This window comes from Choloepus didactylus, chromosome 4, assembly GCF_015220235.1.
Source record: "Choloepus didactylus isolate mChoDid1 chromosome 4, mChoDid1.pri, whole genome shotgun sequence".
NCBI classification, from domain to species: domain Eukaryota; kingdom Metazoa; phylum Chordata; class Mammalia; order Pilosa; family Megalonychidae; genus Choloepus; species Choloepus didactylus.
In genome coordinates this window covers 172,554,006-172,571,973 of record NC_051310.1, presented here as the reverse complement: position 1 = coordinate 172,571,973, position 17,968 = coordinate 172,554,006, and the positions used below count along the sequence as shown (strand labels likewise).

At 34.7% G+C, this 17,968-nt stretch overlaps 1 protein-coding gene across 2 annotated transcripts in view; it reads left to right on the top strand.

Moving 5' to 3' along the window:
- Positions 1-17,968, top strand: part of SLC25A21 (solute carrier family 25 member 21) — a 489,133-nt gene that overhangs the window by 11,001 nt on the left and 460,164 nt on the right. Inside the window, exon 2 of one of the 2 annotated variants that reach the window (XM_037834865.1) lies at positions 15,538-15,679. The exons of the other annotated variant lie outside the window; for it this stretch is intronic. The gene's annotated coding sequence lies outside the window, so the exon portion shown is untranslated. The remainder of the gene's footprint in view (positions 1-15,537; positions 15,680-17,968) is intronic. 2 annotated transcript variants of the gene reach the window in all.

The following is a 17,968-nucleotide window of genomic DNA, read 5'->3' as shown; positions in this document are numbered from 1 at the left end:
ATCTTATATATTGTCTGTATCTTCATTTTCATGAAATTTCTACATTTTCTTGCCCTAACCCATAATAGTTAAAATACATTTAAAAGAAATGCCTTAATAGGCAGTGTGCATATTAAGAATCCTCTGGATTTTAATTTGCACTAGGTAATAAAAGGGCTCATGCACCAGGGGGTAATCAAAGTTAAAATTTTGATCAAGGAAAATTCTTTTGCAGAATGGGTGCAAAGGGGACACACATGTGATTTGGATAAATGGCACCTTTGGAAATTCAGGATTTGGGAAACTACAATTGTTTGATAATAAATAGCAGGTTTTAGTGAAACAGGTGAGCCTTTATGACACATCAAAGGGAGGCCGGAACCCATTATTGGGTAATTAGGGAGGAAAAATCCCCCTTATTTCAACCACATAGGAGAAGCAACTCTGCTGCTCACATTAATTATAAAATACCTTTAAGGGATGTGTTTTAATTAAAATGTAGTCTTGCCCTTCTTTAAAAAAATCTAGTTTGCAGAAATATGAATGTATAACCACATTTCAAGGGATTTATTTTACTCTGAAAGAAATTTTAAAAATGTGAGGGCCCTTAGTTTGTGAGTACATAATTCAGTTGACATCAAAACAATTTTTACTTAATGTTCAACCCACTCTCAAAGCCTTGACTACAACATCTCAAAGCATTGAGAACCAGGTATTTGAAGGTCTATGTGCTCCTTCAAGATAGGGTGGGTCATGTTTAACTTTGTGCACTTAAGGTATAGTATAGTAGGCACTCAGAAATGTTTCTTGACTATATTAATGAATAAATGTCAGAATCCTAATCCAAAGAATATTTTTCATAGTGTCTTACTCTGAAGAGAGAAATATATTCAGAGGTTCTATTCATCAGACAACTGACACTTGCAACAATATTTTCTTTGAACAATTCTTTCTATCCCTTGCAATCATAGAATAAATGATAGGGAAAAAAATCATCAGGGCTGAAGATCTCTGTCATCTTCTGAATGAGAGGCTCATGATAAACTTTATATTTATCATTTTAATTTCCAGTTCCCCAAACTGAAAAAAAGATGCACAAATCATTTTCAAACATCTTTCTGATTTAATGAGGTGGTATCATACTTTAAAAATGGCAAAGAATGAAACCAGATTAAGGGACATCTACAGTATTCTTTCAAATGTACTACATTTTAACTGATTTTTCTTATCAGTTTCATTTTCCTTTCATTGTTACATTGTTATATCAAAACTGGCATTTACATTCTGAGTAATTAAAATTTTTGAATTACCATGTATATCACAATTATTTCCATACTTTGATGTGATCATTGTTTCTATACATTGCAAATATTCTCTTACATCTTTATCTTTTGATTATTTTATATAGGCCTTCTATAGTATTTTTCTCCTCATATTTTGTTTCTCAAATCCCTGTACAAAATCTCAAGCTATGGTCCTGTGTTTCTCTTTCCTTTCATTGCCAACCTTTGTGAGAAGTTCCTCATTCAGTCTTCAACCTACTATAATTGGCCTGTCTTTACCCTTTTGCTGAAACTGATAACTACCTTTTTTTTCATTCATCATTTTAACTAATCTTTGTGGAATTTCACACCTCTGACCAATTTTTCCCTTAAGTTTGTCCCTCCTGTTGATTTTCACTTTCTCCATATCTGGTGACTCTTTTACTTACCACTTTGCAGGTTCCTCTACATTCTCTTTCCTCAAAAATTAAAGTTCTGCAGGTCTCTAAGTTCTCTGCTCCACACACTTTACATTTTCTCCTTGAACAAGCTGTCCAAGCTCTGGCTTCAGTATTATCTGTTGTAGGTGATGCCAAGATCTATATCTTCAACTTCTTTGGGCCCTGGGGGCTCACATTTCTAACTTGTGCAGAAATAACATGGAATTTAGAAATAGGAAGATGCTAAGCATTTTCAAAGAGGGAACTTTTAAAATTAATATTAAACCCTCAAAAACCACTTTTTTAGTTGTACAGTGGTACTCATCCCTATTTTAAATTGTCTTTCTCATTCATTCTTTTTGTCACATTAAGAAGCCGAGATTCTTTGAGCGCTTATGTGGATTGGGTGGATCCTAGCTAGTTATCATAATCAATAATTATAACAAAAATCTTATCTTTTTGAGTGCTAACATTTGTTGATTGCTCACTATGTGCAAATCAACTTACTTTGCTTAATCACCTGTATATATTTGTAAGTTCTTAAAGAGGAGAAAAGTGAACTCAGAGAAATTAAGTAACTTGCTCTAGGCCAGTGAAGAGCATGGACTTAAACTCTGCTCTTTTCACTTTCAAAGCTTGTCTTCTCAACTGCTAAACCCAGTCTCTCAGTATGCAGAGTGAGAAATTAGGTAAAGTAGCCCCATACAGAGTGTTGCCTCTTTACATATTCTTTTCTCTCTAGGTGGGGTAAATATCACAGCTACCCTGGGATCTTGAGTATTAACAAACAGAGTAAGCCCTTGGTAAAAAGGGTCATTTCTTGTTTCGTTGGATCTTTAAATGCTTGCCATAGCTCAGGTATGAAATTCTCCATATTATCCAGTGGGGGCACTGCTGGCATCCATGGGGTCATCTCTTTCTACCAGCCCTTATAAGCATTGATTAGGGATGAGCCTGGCCTCGAGCCTCATGTAGTTGTTAAATGAATCCTTATATAGCTAAATAAGACGCTGGAGTTTGCTGAATAAGAGAAAACCAGAGAGGACAGGAAGAGCCTATTTTTGTAAAAGGAGGGAAATTCAGTTGTATGGCATAAACTTGTTTTGAGCCTATTTATTTGCTTAAGCCTGGTTGCTTCAGGTTAGAACAAGGATGGATTTAGGTGAATGTCTAAAAAGCCTCTTAAACTATTGCAGGGAAACAAATAACTTTTTTCTCTTTGGAAAAAGAAGAATCAAATATGTGTTTCAATGTTAATGGATGAAATCTAAAATAGAACTGTGGCCAGAAAAAGTTTTTAAAAAGAGAGAAAGAAAAAGAAAGCAGAGACATGAACAACAGGCTAATATTTCTTTAGAATTTTTCAATATGTATGGATTACCAAAATCATAGTAATACAGTTGGGGGAAACAATTTGTTTGGCTAGTGTATCATAGTGGTCATTCACATCTGATTCGAAGAACACATTCTGTACCTGTGTAGACCAATAGGTAGCAATGTTTTCTATATTTTTGGTGATATGTGAAAAATGAATGAATGAATGAATGGAACCGTTTTCATCAGATAAAGTTAGATCTAGATATTTGCTCACTTCTAATTAATTCTGCCATTGCAAAACATTTGGAACAGACTCTACATTTGGAAAATATAGAGGACCACACTTTTAGAATTAATTTTTCCATTAATTTTGTCAATTTTTCCATAATTTTGGCATTATGATTCTTAGCTGTCAGAGGTTTATATGAGTAAGAAAGAAAGATGGAATAAACCTTTTCTACTTGCTATAATATATACTTTATTTTTGCTATGTTTATCATAAATGCCATATTAATTGCTTATAAGCCTTAAATATTACTTTGTAAAAAGAAACACCTAGATTCCATAATTTTGTTTCTCTAAATTCTTAGGGCTAGAGGGTATATTAGAAACTAATAGTTTGTGAGCAGGAGCTATATTGCCAAATACATAGTTGTTTATTTGTCTGAGGTAGCCTCCCAAAATATAATTTCTTGTTTTAATATATTTTAAATAACAAAGTGGGGGAAACTTATGAGGAATATATTTTTCCTAAACATAAGTTCCAGATAAGATTTTTTTTTTTAGATTAGTATTTATAGCGAAGATTTGGTTTGTTTAATGGAGGAGGGTTTGCTACTGTAAACAAACTTTTAACCACAAGATGGCAGTATAACTTTCCCATATCTTTAAAAACTGGTTCAGTTCATGGTTATTAAGTTAAACGAATTATTTCTTTCTCTCTTAATGAGACATGTATACAGCTGCAATATTTTAGGAAAAGTTTGAATAAGATAAATATTTAAAGTGTGTTTTAAAGAACATAAGCACTGATGTAAAACATTTATTTTTACATTCTTTAAAGTTGAAAGTAAGATATCAAAACAGTAAGGCATATCAGCAACTTTCTTTTGCCGAGATATACAGCCTCACTGTGTTTTTCTGATCAAGCATCAAGAAGTGATAAGACCTTTTTCTGTTTCCTTCATGTTTTTATGGAGTTCTGCATTGACTTATACTTTCTTTTCTTTCCAGCATGCATATGCTGGAGTATAGACATTCAACAGAGAAGCAAGGAAGGGAAGAAAAGGAACAATAGAGACACTGGCATTTAAGTTAAAAAAACAAACAAACAAGCAGTGGTGACAATGATATCTACCTGCTTGTTGTATATATGTCTTCCCTGGTTTAAAAAAAAAAAAGGATCATCTGTGCATTCAATAGCCATTAGATAACCATTATCTATTATCATCTGTATTTATAGTATTTGGATTGGTATGCTTATACAATATGTAGTATTATGCTTCACACTATGTGGATGCTTTTCACAATTACTTTACTTTTCTTTGATCTTTTTAATGATTGCTCTGGATCTATTTCTTGTTTTTTAAGTTTTGCAAGGAGTGAGCCTCTTTAGGTGGAGACCAGGTCTTGTTGAGCTTTGTATCTCCAGGACTAACTTAGTGATTAGAATATAGTGGTAAAACAATAAATATGTTTTTATTTAAATAACGTCCACTGCAAAGCAATATAATTCCTTTAAGATCTATTTTGCTCACATGCCCCTGCCTAACCAGGCATAAATGTGACAGAGGTAAAGAAGGTACTTTAATTCAGAAGCCAAATACTTTGAACTCTTTTGTTTTGCTGATAGTGGAGGGAATGTTCTTTGTAGGAGCGATAATGTATCAGAACTGAAAATAAAACTTATTTTTTAACAACAGGTGTATCTAAATGAAAATTATCCTATGCTAAACAGTATGCTTTGCTCTCTATAGTGGCATATCTGACATATAATCAATATAAAATGCATAGTTGCTGCTTATGTGCAACTATACACAGAAATATTGGAAAGTCTATTACTTTCCGTTATTTATAGAAGTTAGAAATGAGGGCACAGTTTTGTAAAACCTCATTAATGGACAAGTTGAATTCAAAAAAGAAAATAAGACTCAAATTTACCAAATATAGTTAGCTTGAATAAGAAAAAGTATAGTTCTAGGTAATACCTGCAGTGTATGGGTAATGTTTCAAAAATTTCTAGTTTTAGGTTAGTTGTTTGAAATCGGGGTGCATTGTAACTCTTGGACAAGGCCGCAAAATCTTTGTTTTTTTTTTTTCTTTAACTTGTAATAAGTCTGAAAAACCACTAATAGGAGCCCTCTATACAGAAACCTGGGATTCTGAGCCTGGGGCATATAGAACCGCTAAGCCAAATATAGGATCCTGTACCTGTCAGAGGTTAGCATCTCTGTAGGTTCCAAGAGTCCTGGTAGGGAATGGGATAGAGACACTCATAAGTGAAGACAGATTGGTGGCTTCTCCTAGGCAATGAGCTAGGAAGGAGCCAGCAGCAAAGAGGGAAAGGGTGCCAGGCAGAACCAGCAGGACCATTGGAATGGGGCCTCACATTCACAGAAACTTATAAATTTAAACTTTTGACATTTACTTCAAATAAAGTTAGACATAAAGTCTTTGCCTTTGTCATGACAAATGTATATATTGAAAGCATCGAGTATGTGAAATTTAAGCATTTAAAATAGATTACATTTTTTATAACCCTGAGAGTTGGCATTTATTTTTAAGTCTCAAAAAACAGAAGTGTCTTGGGTCTCTTTTAATCTCTGAGAGGCCCAAGAGACAAGTATGAATGGTTTCTGGAGGATCTCATTCTAGTGGTTGTTGGTACATATTTTTGCAATGAATTAATGGATGGATGGATACGTGAACAGATAGACAGTAAAGAAGCCCAAAGGAGATGTGTGAAGAAATGAGCCGGGATTAAAGGAGCCATCGAAGTTGATATCAAGGGTTGCTGCGGTCATTAGTATGTACAGGTTGTTTGCAAATAAGTATTTCTAGTTTGGAAAATGCCTGTATTTTTCTGCTTTGATTTTTATAGTTTATATGAATCTATGAATTCATGCATTTGAATAAACATGAAGGATGTCATGCCTTTGATATGTATTTTAACATCATATAGTGATAAAATGGCCATATATTAAATGAGAAGAAAATTTAACATTCTATCAAACTGAAAGTAATATTATCTTTATTAAAATGAAGGAATGCATAATATTAATTGTTAAATAAACGATGTAAAATAATGACAGACATTAAAACATGCTCTTCTTATGCCTACCTATCACTAAACTATACACTCCCTGGGGTGAAAATGTTTAGTATGTTACTGTATCTTCAGTGCCCAAAACAGTCTGACACAGAACAGGTTCTCAATAAACATTTGAGAGGAATGAATGAATATTAAATTTATCTTGGTTCTCAATCATTAATTTTAATTAATTAAAAAATTCAAAACCTTTCAAGATACTAGAGAATATATTACTTCCTAAATGATTTGAAGGCATTGGTGCAGTTCCCTACATGCTCAATGTCATTGATAGCGAGGAGAATCGTTGCTGTTCACCTGGCACCGAATTCAAACAGAATCCTAGGAACCACGCACTGTTCAAGATGCATTATTAGTTTTTATTCCTAATAGCTGCAAATGGAGAAAAAGGAAATCCCAAGGGACCCTAGTTTTCCTATCCTGATTACTTTAAGTAGGAGTCAATCTTGGAGGAACTTTATTTCTAGATACTATAAGTCTCACTGATCCGCCAAACCTGGATATTTGTCTCCCTGGGTCTTGACTGCTCATGGATGTAGACTTGTTTCTAACCAACATGTGGATTCTCAGAAAAGGCTGTAAGAAGTATAGAGTATCTGGTTGATGGGTTGCTTACTGTTTGGAGGTAGATTTATTTTCTGAAGCTCAAAGACAATTGCATTAGTTGTATTTTTTTCTAGTCGATCTTTCTTGTCTCACACTCCCTCAGGGATTTCAGAGTTGCTCCCACACATGTGGCAGATACAGAGAGAAGCAAGTAGTCATACGACAGGGAACTTCTTCAGTGAATTCCTAGCAACCTAATCTTTTAAATTTTTTCTTCTGTTCCATTAAGTGTCCCAAAGTCATTTAGCTCATTCGTGTGTGTGTGTGTGTGTGTGTGTGTGTGTGTGTGTGTATAACAGTTCTTATCTTTGTTTTGGAATTACATAGATTTTCAAAAATAGTTACATAGTTGACAAGATTTTTGAGTACTCTATGGGAGCTAATGCAATACGTACAATGAGATCAACAAAGAAGAAAATAGAGCATTCCATCAAGGGGCATCCATGTTATAAAAGTGAACTTAGCCTTACAAAGATAATAGAGGTTATATAGGGAGGAGGCATAGTGTGGGGACTTTATGCTTGACTGCCTGGTATCAGATTCCCAAATCTGATACTCTTTGGCTGTGTTACTTTGAGCAGGACTTAACATCACTGTGCTTCATCCATAAAATGGGGATCCAGTGCAATTTACTTCATAAGGTTGTTGTAGGGATCAGATGGTTGATACATGTAAAGTGCTTATAATTGTGCCTAGCACATAGTAAGCATTCAGTAAATATTAGTTATTAATGGAAAGCAAAAATATACAAGTATGTAGGCAGATTCTGATGCATCATTATAGAGTATAAAAATCATATTCCAAACATTTTTTATCTTCATAGATGAGTGACATTAATATATGCTAACTACAGTTCTGTTCTATAATTTATAATACAAACTGTATTTTTCTGTTTGCTGTGTAGAAAGCTAGTCTTACTTTTGCTTAATTCTACTGATTTGGGACAGTAGGATTTGTTTTGCTTTCAGACCTGGTTATTATTAACATAATCTTTTTCACTGGATGAAGTGGACTTTTTATTATCCTAATGGAGTCATTAGGTTGCTTCTGTAAAAATTCCTTTCCAGTATTTTGCAGTGGGTCTACAGGACTGGTTCTCAACTCGTTATCTTATATTCCAGTGGTCACCCTATCAAATAATTTGGATCACTCCTCTTCCTCAAGAACTATTTTTTTTTAAAAAAGGACATTTGTATTTTTGTAGGCATTGTATTATTTTATCATTCATAATAATTTTTGATAAAATTGCATACTATTATTTGCAGAAAATTATATCAAGAATTATTAATGGTTATAATATAGACCTAGTCTTCAATATAAATTATTTCCATTTTCCACCCCAATAGTAAAGAGACCGCTTGAGTGACAGCCACAGATTTATAGATTTACCATGGTCTGCCAGCCTGTTGCCCAAGATTTGAAGGCCAAATTATTACCCAAATTTGCAATTAGCTGGCTCTCTTTTTCTTGTTAGTTTCTGTGTTTTTCCCAATCTTTCAACCCCAAAGTTCAGTGCTCAGACTCAGAGAGTTCCTGCTTCCCACTGTAGCTCCGTGTTCTCGTGTCCATCCCTGTCTTCAATAGTGGTCTAGACTGATTCTTTAAAACCCTGATTTTATTCTAGGAAAACGATAGCTATATTGATAAACTTAGTTAATTGTACTTTGTTGCGTGGCTGATAATGCTTTAAATTTTCCCAACCCAATTTAATCCCTGTTGATAGGCTCCAAACACTGCCTTTCCCCCAGAAAGTTTAAGCTGTGGTAGGCCAGTTAGGAAAAAGATCTTTTGAACCACCTACAAATTACCTGGCCCTGTCTGCTCCATTGTCCCAAACGTTAGAGCAAGTACAACAGGTGATTTTTGTGGAACCCCAAGTATCTAGTCCATGCTGCTAATATTTATGGAACTGGCAGTCATGTGCCTTCTCCCCCTTCCATCCTGGTTCCTGTCAAACAAACAGACACATACAAACAAATAACCAGACACATCAAAATACTTTCTAGCTGGTTTCAAATAGCTGTTCTACTATTTACGTGCTATTGTTATCATTGTTACTGTGTATACAACATGCTTTTTCAAAGTAATTTTAAAATTAGTTTTCCCGTATGTCCATGAATTCATTCAGAAAACTGCATGTGCCAGGCTCTGTGATAACAGTTATTGTGTTTTCATTCTGTTTTAATCATGAAGAATGTGGAGGCTAGGAAAGGGTGGTAACAGTCAGCTGAACCTGTTTGCCAGAAGTCTGGGGCTTAGTTCACCAAGCCTCACTAAAATTTGATATTTTGCTTTTGTAAGCTGCTTAGAAGCATTGCATGAAAATATTGCCAAATTTTGTCCTTTTTGTCCAAACTTTTTAACTTGAAAAAGGGATCTCAGTGTGTAAAAGTTTCCATTATAAGGCCACCTGTAAACTTAAAACAGCCAAACTGTTTTTTCAGCTGCCTTCAGCTCTGTTTCTCAACTGACTAATACTGACAGATAAAGATGACATTCCCCAGAGAAGGATCATTTTGTTTGTGGTTATTCTGTCACTACCAGGAGGGACAGCTCCCCTTACCCATAGGGAATGCAGAGATGCTGTTTATAGGAAGAATCATATGCTGACTAGTAACTAAAAAATAATAGTCAAATAATGATTTCATTGTTCCTTCCTGTATCCATGACAACCGTGAGGTATGCAGCTAGCCCCGGACATTGCCGTGGAGTGCTCTTTGCCTCAGATACTACTGTTCTGAGAGAGTTCACATTTATTCTGAGAATCAGGGGAAGGGGAATAATGGAGAATTCCAGTATCTGGTTAACTTTAGGGTTTTTATATCCCTGAAGGTAATTCTGTCATTTCTTCCATTCACTGGCACTATGATTTGCCCCTTTAAACAATCTGGCTTATGGCATGGTTTCTACCTTGCTGGAAATAAGGGATGACGTGTTCCCACTCTGGTGTAGGAGAGAACTGTGTTTGAGTTTTGTCTCAGCCAATTAACAGCAGTGAGATTTTGAACAAGTTTCTTAATCTCTCTAATGTTCATGTCCATATTTGTAAAATAGGAATAACAACAGAATCTTCCCCACAGGGTTGTTGCCATTTAAAAGAGACAACGCGTGTAAAGAGCTAAGCTCCCTGCTTGGCAAAAGTAAGCATACCGTAAATTGGTAGTGTGTTGCTGTTACTAGTAATCTCCCCAACAAGACCGTAAGCTTCCAGAGGAGTGGTTCTTGGGCATTGGAAGCACCTGGGTAATTTTAAAAAATCCCAATGCCCAGACCAAAATCCAGACAGATTATATCAGAAACTCTGGGAATGGGACCCAGGACTCAACAGTTTAAAAATTGCTCCAGCTGATCCCAATGTGCAGCCAAGGTTGATAAATACTGTCCTTGGGGGTGGGGCCTTTATCATCTCAAAGCACTGAGACAAAAAGGTATGAAGTACTTACTAAAGTGGCTATTTTGGAAGATAAAAAGCCAGTATGATCTAGAAAAATATAAAAAGTGACACATAGTACCTTGCATAGTTTGTTTTAAGCATTTTAAGTAACAGAATAGGGAAAAACCAAAATAAGTCATTTTTCAATAGGTCAGTTACTACTATTCTACCATAAGAGAGCAAATCTAAGAAAGAAATGGAAGATTGTCAAGTATAGATGGGAACTCAAATTTTAAATGTGTGAGATAAAATTAAGTAAATGGAAACTATAATAAAACATTTTGGTGTGTTTTTTTAAACTGCTAATTGGCAGAAGTAATCATAAAGACAATCCTGTGATATTTTAATACAAAAGCCAATATAAATCCAAATACTTTCCACTTAGATCATGTGTTGATCTAAATTTTAGGGAAAACCGGTTGCAACACAGGAATACAGTTTTCTATATACCTTATGCTGAATCAGTATCTTTAGACCTCTATTACAGTAGTAAACATTTTGGAATGGGAAAGCTTAGATCCAGGATGAATTCAATTGTATTAATTATATAAGAAAGCTTGAGTGTCTTCCTGGTAATCCAAATGATATTAATTATTAAATTCCTAAGATCTTATAAAGTTTTTTAAAAAATGATAGTACCAGACTTACTTTTTTCCAATGGGATTTCTTAGCCTAAGCTCTTTAACTGTGTTTTCAGAAGAGACTTTCTCTCTCTCTCATGTCTAGGATCCTATTGATAAGCAATTTATTTCAATTTTAAGCTACCTCAAGAGAATGTGTTTTAGAAATAAACACTTCATCTCATATTCAGTATCTGTGTATATGATTTTAACCTAGATATATTGTTGATAATCATAATAATTATACTTGTTTACTACTTTTAGTTTTTTGGTTACTTTGGTATATTTGTTCTCATTCAGCTTTCACAAGATGCTAGTGAGGGTGGAGGTCAAAATTAGCCTCACTTTATTAAAGGTGGGAAACCTAAGGAAGTTTATTAGTAGGCAGTTTCAGCAGAATCAGGGTGAAAATTCTTAAATTTTAGTCAGATGCTAATTCCATTAACTCATTCACACATTACCAAGCATTATCAAACTGGAGATATTCTTCAGATACTTTTCTAGACAAAGGGCATCCAAGATAAGATGCAGTCCTTGCCCTTAAAGAGCTCGATAGGTGGTGCTGTGAATGCATTTTCAAGTTCCTAGCCAAAGCAGAAAACGTGACTTGAAATTGCCATGGCTAAAGCTATCAGCTCTTCTGTGATATAGGCAAGAAGAGGAAAAGAATTGAGATGCTTAAGAAAACCATAAGTACCACCTTCTACAGTTATATTTTTGACAGCCAACTAGGTACAGTGATTCAGTGATAATTTGATTTTTCTTTCTTTCTAGTTTTCAACTGCTAATAATGTTCATTTCAGTTCTGGTGGAAACTGCTTTTATGATTAGGCATTTTGATTTTTAAGGTTAATTCATCTCAAGTATTTAGCTGGTTTCTAAAGAAAGTTTGTTGCTAAATTTAAATACTAGTACTTATTAGACAAAAATTAATTTCTACAGTGTAGTGCAATATTACATTTAATACAACTCTTTAAAATAACCCACATTTTTACTGCTCATGAGGTCTTGTAGTGAAGGTATTGCCTTAACTGTCTTCTATAATTAGCTATATTCTTTTTATTCTAAAGCATGAAGCAGGACCCAATTAAATGGATAGAGCTATTTTAGTTCTTGTTGAAGATTCATAGTTGCCCTAAGGGAAGGAAAGTACAGAAAAAACATTATTATTAGTTTTTCATTTACTGAGTGGAAAAATTTTATAATGTCTTGATACTTTTCCTTGAATATTTTACAAATAAAAATATGTGGAGAGATGAAGGAATCATTGATTTTGTGAATAAAAATTTAGGATATAATGATGAAAAGTTTAAATAGAAATATTGTTAGGCAGCAAACAAAGGAAATATATCTTACTCTTGAATGAAACTATTTTAACTTAATGTCAATAAAGTTTAAATTAGTTCAGACTTTTCTTGTTAGAATAAATGTTTCCTTTTAAAATGCATGATAATCATAATCAAGACAAAATTTGTCCTGTTATTTATTTTCAAAATGATTGTACATGTTTAGCAGACTTTTGATTTAAATCCCCAGTGATATATTGGAGACAGATGTTTAGATGACCTCATGTTTAAAGTAATGTTATATTTGGACACAAGATTAAATTTTCCTTAAAATCTTTCCTTATAAGTTAAACTGTGTGGTAGTATACAGAAACTAATCAATGATTTGCAGTGGATTAATGCAATTCCTGTATTTTAAATAAAATTTTCTATCTTTTATGGAATTCCACATTGTACAAAAGAGCTGATTATGAAACAGCTGTTTACAAATGAAAATATTGTTTTTGGCTGGCCAGCTAAATGGGAAACAGATTTGAAAAGTTCCATGAATTTGAATGCAAATTTACCATATCATTTATACCAAACCGAAGAACATTGGTAAAAGACTGCAGCATAGTTTATCAACAACTTCAGTTGAAGACTGTTTTGTAGGATATAAAATAAACATTTAAAATAATTTTCCCTTTTTGTTCAGCTATTTTTTATTATGAAAATATAATAGCAGATACATGGAGTTAGTATATTTGGAAGGTTTTGGAGCTCATAAACAATATTTCAGTGAAACGAAATTAGCAAACGGGGCCATTAGAAATGTATGGACAATTAAGTAGAGTAAAATAAAAAGATAAGAAATACTGTCCAAAGATAGCAAATTAATGCGTATTAACCAGTGTGTTTAAGGCAGAGTTATATAGGTAGTAGTACACTGTCACTTTCAGTAGCAGCTAGAATATTATACTGAAAATCACATTGTTTTGGAAATTTTTATTTAAAAAAATTGATTTTTCTCTCAAATTTTAAATAGTTAATTAAGAATTGGGGACTGGTGGTTTAAAAAAATAAAAAAATATAGTTAATTAAGAATTATTTACTTTGGAAATTAGTCTGTGAAAATAAATAAGGGATAAAGACCTTATGAATTTTAAATATGTCTCTTCGATTGCCAAAGCATGAATGTACATGAGGTACTTCATGAGTTAAAACTTCTGGGAAAATTATTGTTTTCCTTTTGTCTTTTTTCTTTGTCTTTTTCATTCTCTTTCTCCTGTCTCAGATTTATGAATGTGGGTTCATGTTTCTTCATTAGCTTTTAAAAAATCACCTGGAGAATAAATACCTTTTTGGAGGTGCGATATTATATCTGGGTCTCTTGTCACCCTGTAGCACTCTTAAGTGGTTGATAATTTCTCAAGAAAGAAGCAAGTGGAATATGTGCAAAATATTTTAAGAAAAAAGTTTTGGGGGAAAATGAAGGCAAAAAGAAGCTAGGAATGCAAACAACATAAGTAAAAGCACTTTAAAATAGAATACTGATATTTTATTGACATTGACGAATGAGTCCTTAATTGAGGTCCACTTTTGGCATACATTTTATTGTCAGTATTTAATGAATACTTGTAAAGCTAATTAGTGACATAGAGACATACTAAATGGTAGTAGACTATAAATTTTAGGGAAGAGTTGATGCCTTATGGCTCTTTTAATGACTTTTCCTTTATTTTTCAGAATGACAGAGATAATTGCCACTTCCTAGATTAGGCAGACTACCTAGTAGTGATGACTTATACCACATCATCCATTCTTTTTGACTTTACTCATGATCCTATAATGTAGCAGTGATTAAAAATCAGGCAGCTCCTCCTCCCTGTGTGGGACTTGACTCCCAGGGGTGTAAATCTCCCTGGCAACGCAGGATATGACTCCCGGGGATGAATCTGGACCTGGCATCGTGGGATTGAGAACATCTTCTTGACCAAAAAGGGGATGTGAAATGAAACGAAATAAAGCTTCAGTGGCTGAGAGATTTCAAATGGAGTCGAGAGGTCACTCTAGTGGACATTCTTATGCATTATATAGATAATACTTTTTAGGTTTTAATATATTGGAATAGCTAGAAGTAAATACCTGAAACTACCAAACTCCAACCCAGTAGCCTTGACTCTTGAAGATGATTGTATAACAATGTGGCTTACAAGGGGTGACAGTGTGATTGTGGAAACCCTGTGGATCACACTCCCTTTATCCAGTGTGTGGATGGATGAGTAGAAAAATGGGGACAAAAACTAAATGAAAAATAGGGTGGGATGAGGGGGTGATTTAGGTGTTCTTTTTTTATTTTTATTTTTTATTCCGATTCTGATTCTTTCTGATGTAAGGAAAATGTTAAAAAATAGATTGGGGTGATGAATGCACAACTATAAGATGGTACTGTGAACAGCTGATTGTACATCATGGATGATTGTATGGTATGTGAATATATCTCAATAAAACTGAATTAAAAAAATCAGGCAGCTGGCACACATAGGATGCATTTGAGAGCTACTAAAGGAGATTTTATTTACTTTACATTTCAGTATTCACACACTTCTTAGGAATTTCTTTAAGAAAATCAACTATTGTCTATGCTTCTAACAAAGAATTAAAATTGGGATTTTTGCATATTGGGCAAAATTAAATTTTGAAAAGAAATGTAATTGACACAAATGACCAAGTATTGTATTTAGTTGTAAATGTAACATTTTAATATTAGTATTTAAAAAATCAATATCGTGTTTGGCTTTCCCCATGTTAGGAGATTATTATAATATTCTGGGAATGGAAGATTTAAATTTCTCTTATCCATTGTAACTTTAGCAAAAACAAGCAGATTCTTACTGAGAGTCCGTCATGCATTCAACACTGTACTATGAAATATTTTTAAATGAACTTAATGGCAACAATATCTCTGGTATACAGGAATATCTACCTCTTTAGTTAATAGTAGGAGTGGCAAAAAATTTGTTTCCTAGATTCATACAGCTGAATTCTTGATCAATTAATATTAATTTTCTGTTTCTTCCTCTGTGCATAATCATACTGAGGCATGAAAGGTTGTTAAAACTCATGCTTTTCCAGTGCTTGTTTATTTCTCATGAGGTTTCAAGGTGAGGTAAGTTCATAATTTGATAATACTATTTGAATTAATAGTTGAGAATGGGTCATTTTAGAGATAGTGGAGGACATCCTATGTCCTTCATTTATCAAACACTGAGTGTATTATCTACCAGGTACTGGGTCCTGAGCTTGGGCATGAGAAGACAACAATGGAAAAAGATGGGTCCTGGTCATGGAGGAACCAGCATTGTGAGATCCAGAAGAGGGATCCAGGGATGATTTTACTAAGGAAGTAAACAGTTGCTGAGTACTGGGGTGAGTAGGAGTGTTCTGAGCTAACAAGAACATTCTAGGCAGAGAACATAGCACTTGCAATGTCATGGAAGCATGAAAACTTACATTTAGCTCATAGAAGGATGAGAAGTTTAGTGTAATTGAATTACAGGGATGGGGGGGACAGGGAATGATGAGAAATGAATTTATAGAGGTTGGTTGGGGCAGGTGCTGGTGGTTCTTTTATGCTACACAAAGCTTTTCCACTTATCCTTTAGGCAAACGGGGCCATGAAAGGTGTTTACAAATGGGAAAATGTGCAAATTCTATTTAGGGAAATAGGTGGCAGTGCAGAGGCTGAATTAGCATAAGGAATCTTGAAAGGGGGCTAGTTGGAAGATTGTCACAGTTACTCAGTGAAGGGAGGATGAGAACTTAGGACAGTGGCAGTAGGAAAGAGTAGGAGGGCTGGATGTGAAGAACAATGTGTTGGATTTGGTGATGGATTAGATTTAGGAAGTTGGATGAGAGTCTCCTAGTTGGTGAAAGCTGATGACTGATGCCTTTAAGCATTAACAGGGAATATCAGAAGAGGGACCAGAGAATACTGAGTTAGATTTTATATGTGTGAGGTTTGAATTATCCAGTAGATGGTTAGAAAATAGGTAGGCTGCACAAGAAGGTTTGCAAGTCATCAGCATATTTATCAGTGATTCTCACATTGGGTGTGTACACTTAAACATTCCCCTCTGCACACCCTACCCAGTCCTGTTCAGAATCATAGCTATAGAGAAACCAGATTGGCAGAAGAGGAACTCATTTAGAACCCTGAAAAACACCAGGATAAATGAAGGAGGAGGAGGAGAAAGAGGAGGAGGAGGAAATTAAAGTTGTCTGAAAATGAATCATTTCATTTTCATGGTAAGAGGGATCAGAAAGAAAACAAAGACCTGAAAGCTAAAGTTAGAGAGCATTTTATGGAAGTCATTGGTGTTGAATGCTTTTCCAGTTATTTCATCCCATTTGCATCTATTATCATCAGCAAATTACAATTCCTTGACCTGGTATTTAAGTCTTCCACCTTTACATCTATACTTTCTACCCATTCTGTCCTCTCCCAATTTACTCTGAGTATAGGGATTAAGTGTGAGTCTACTGAACCAGACTGTCTGGGTTTGAATCCAGCTCCTGTAAGTTACCTTTAAGTGACAGGTAACCTTGCCAAGTTCTACTTCACCATGGTTTGGTTTTCTGCACTTGGGGATTATTAAAAATACCACTCTCATAGGGTTGCTTTGAGGATTATGTTAGTGAATACAAATACTGTATCTGCAACATAGAATACCCTCAATTATTGGTACTACAGTATTATCATAAGTACGCTTAGCGTGTTTCAAAGTACTTTACTGACAACATAAAACTCTTAGTATCTCCATCATCCAAGGTATGGAAGAGAGTATAATGGCTATTCTGGAATAAAAATATTATGACTCTCCCTCCCTCCACTCCAAATCACAGAAGTGAGTCAATCATAGAAATAGATAGAAACAATCAGGGTGAATGAGGCTAGCCTTCCTGTGTCCAAAAGGAGATTCCAAAACAAACAAAAATTATTCTTTTCTGTTACCCTGGGGTGGAAATGCCTGAGACTTTGGGAACCCCTAATCTAGCCTGATCTCTCAATATGACCCTTTGCCTCTGATTAAGCATTTTGTCTCTCCCTAAGTACAGGACCTTTCTACTCATTCTTATCTGTTTTGCTTCTTGCATTATTCTTACCTGAAATGAGTTTGCAATAGGCCATCAACCTAAGTACAAACCTAAGCAGTTGTTCTCCTCCTTGGTTATACATTAGAACCATGTGGAGGATTTAACAGACTCCTCCCTGGAGTAATCAAATCAGAATCTCTGGGGGGATGGGACTCAAGCACCAGTATTTTAAAAAACTCCTCTGGTGATGCCACTGTGCAGCCAAGGTCACACTAGTTATCTGTTCTTGGAGATCCTCTTTGATTCAAGTCATCTGGATGGTCAGTCACACGCTTTCTAGCACTTTAATCTTAGTGTGTATTGTATTATTTTACACTTGCTCATAAATCACTTATTTCACCGTGAGCAGGATTGTTCTCTCACCAGGATGGCTAGTGCATACAGTGCTCTGTATCTATCGGGTCCTCTGCATATATCTGCAGGCTGACAATTGCATTGGTTAGTACCAAACAGTCAAAGAAAACATCTTATTGAATATGCAGCAATGAACTTGGATTCATGCCACACCAGAATGTTCACAAAGGGGCCTCATAAGATGAAATGTCACCACCACAACATGTG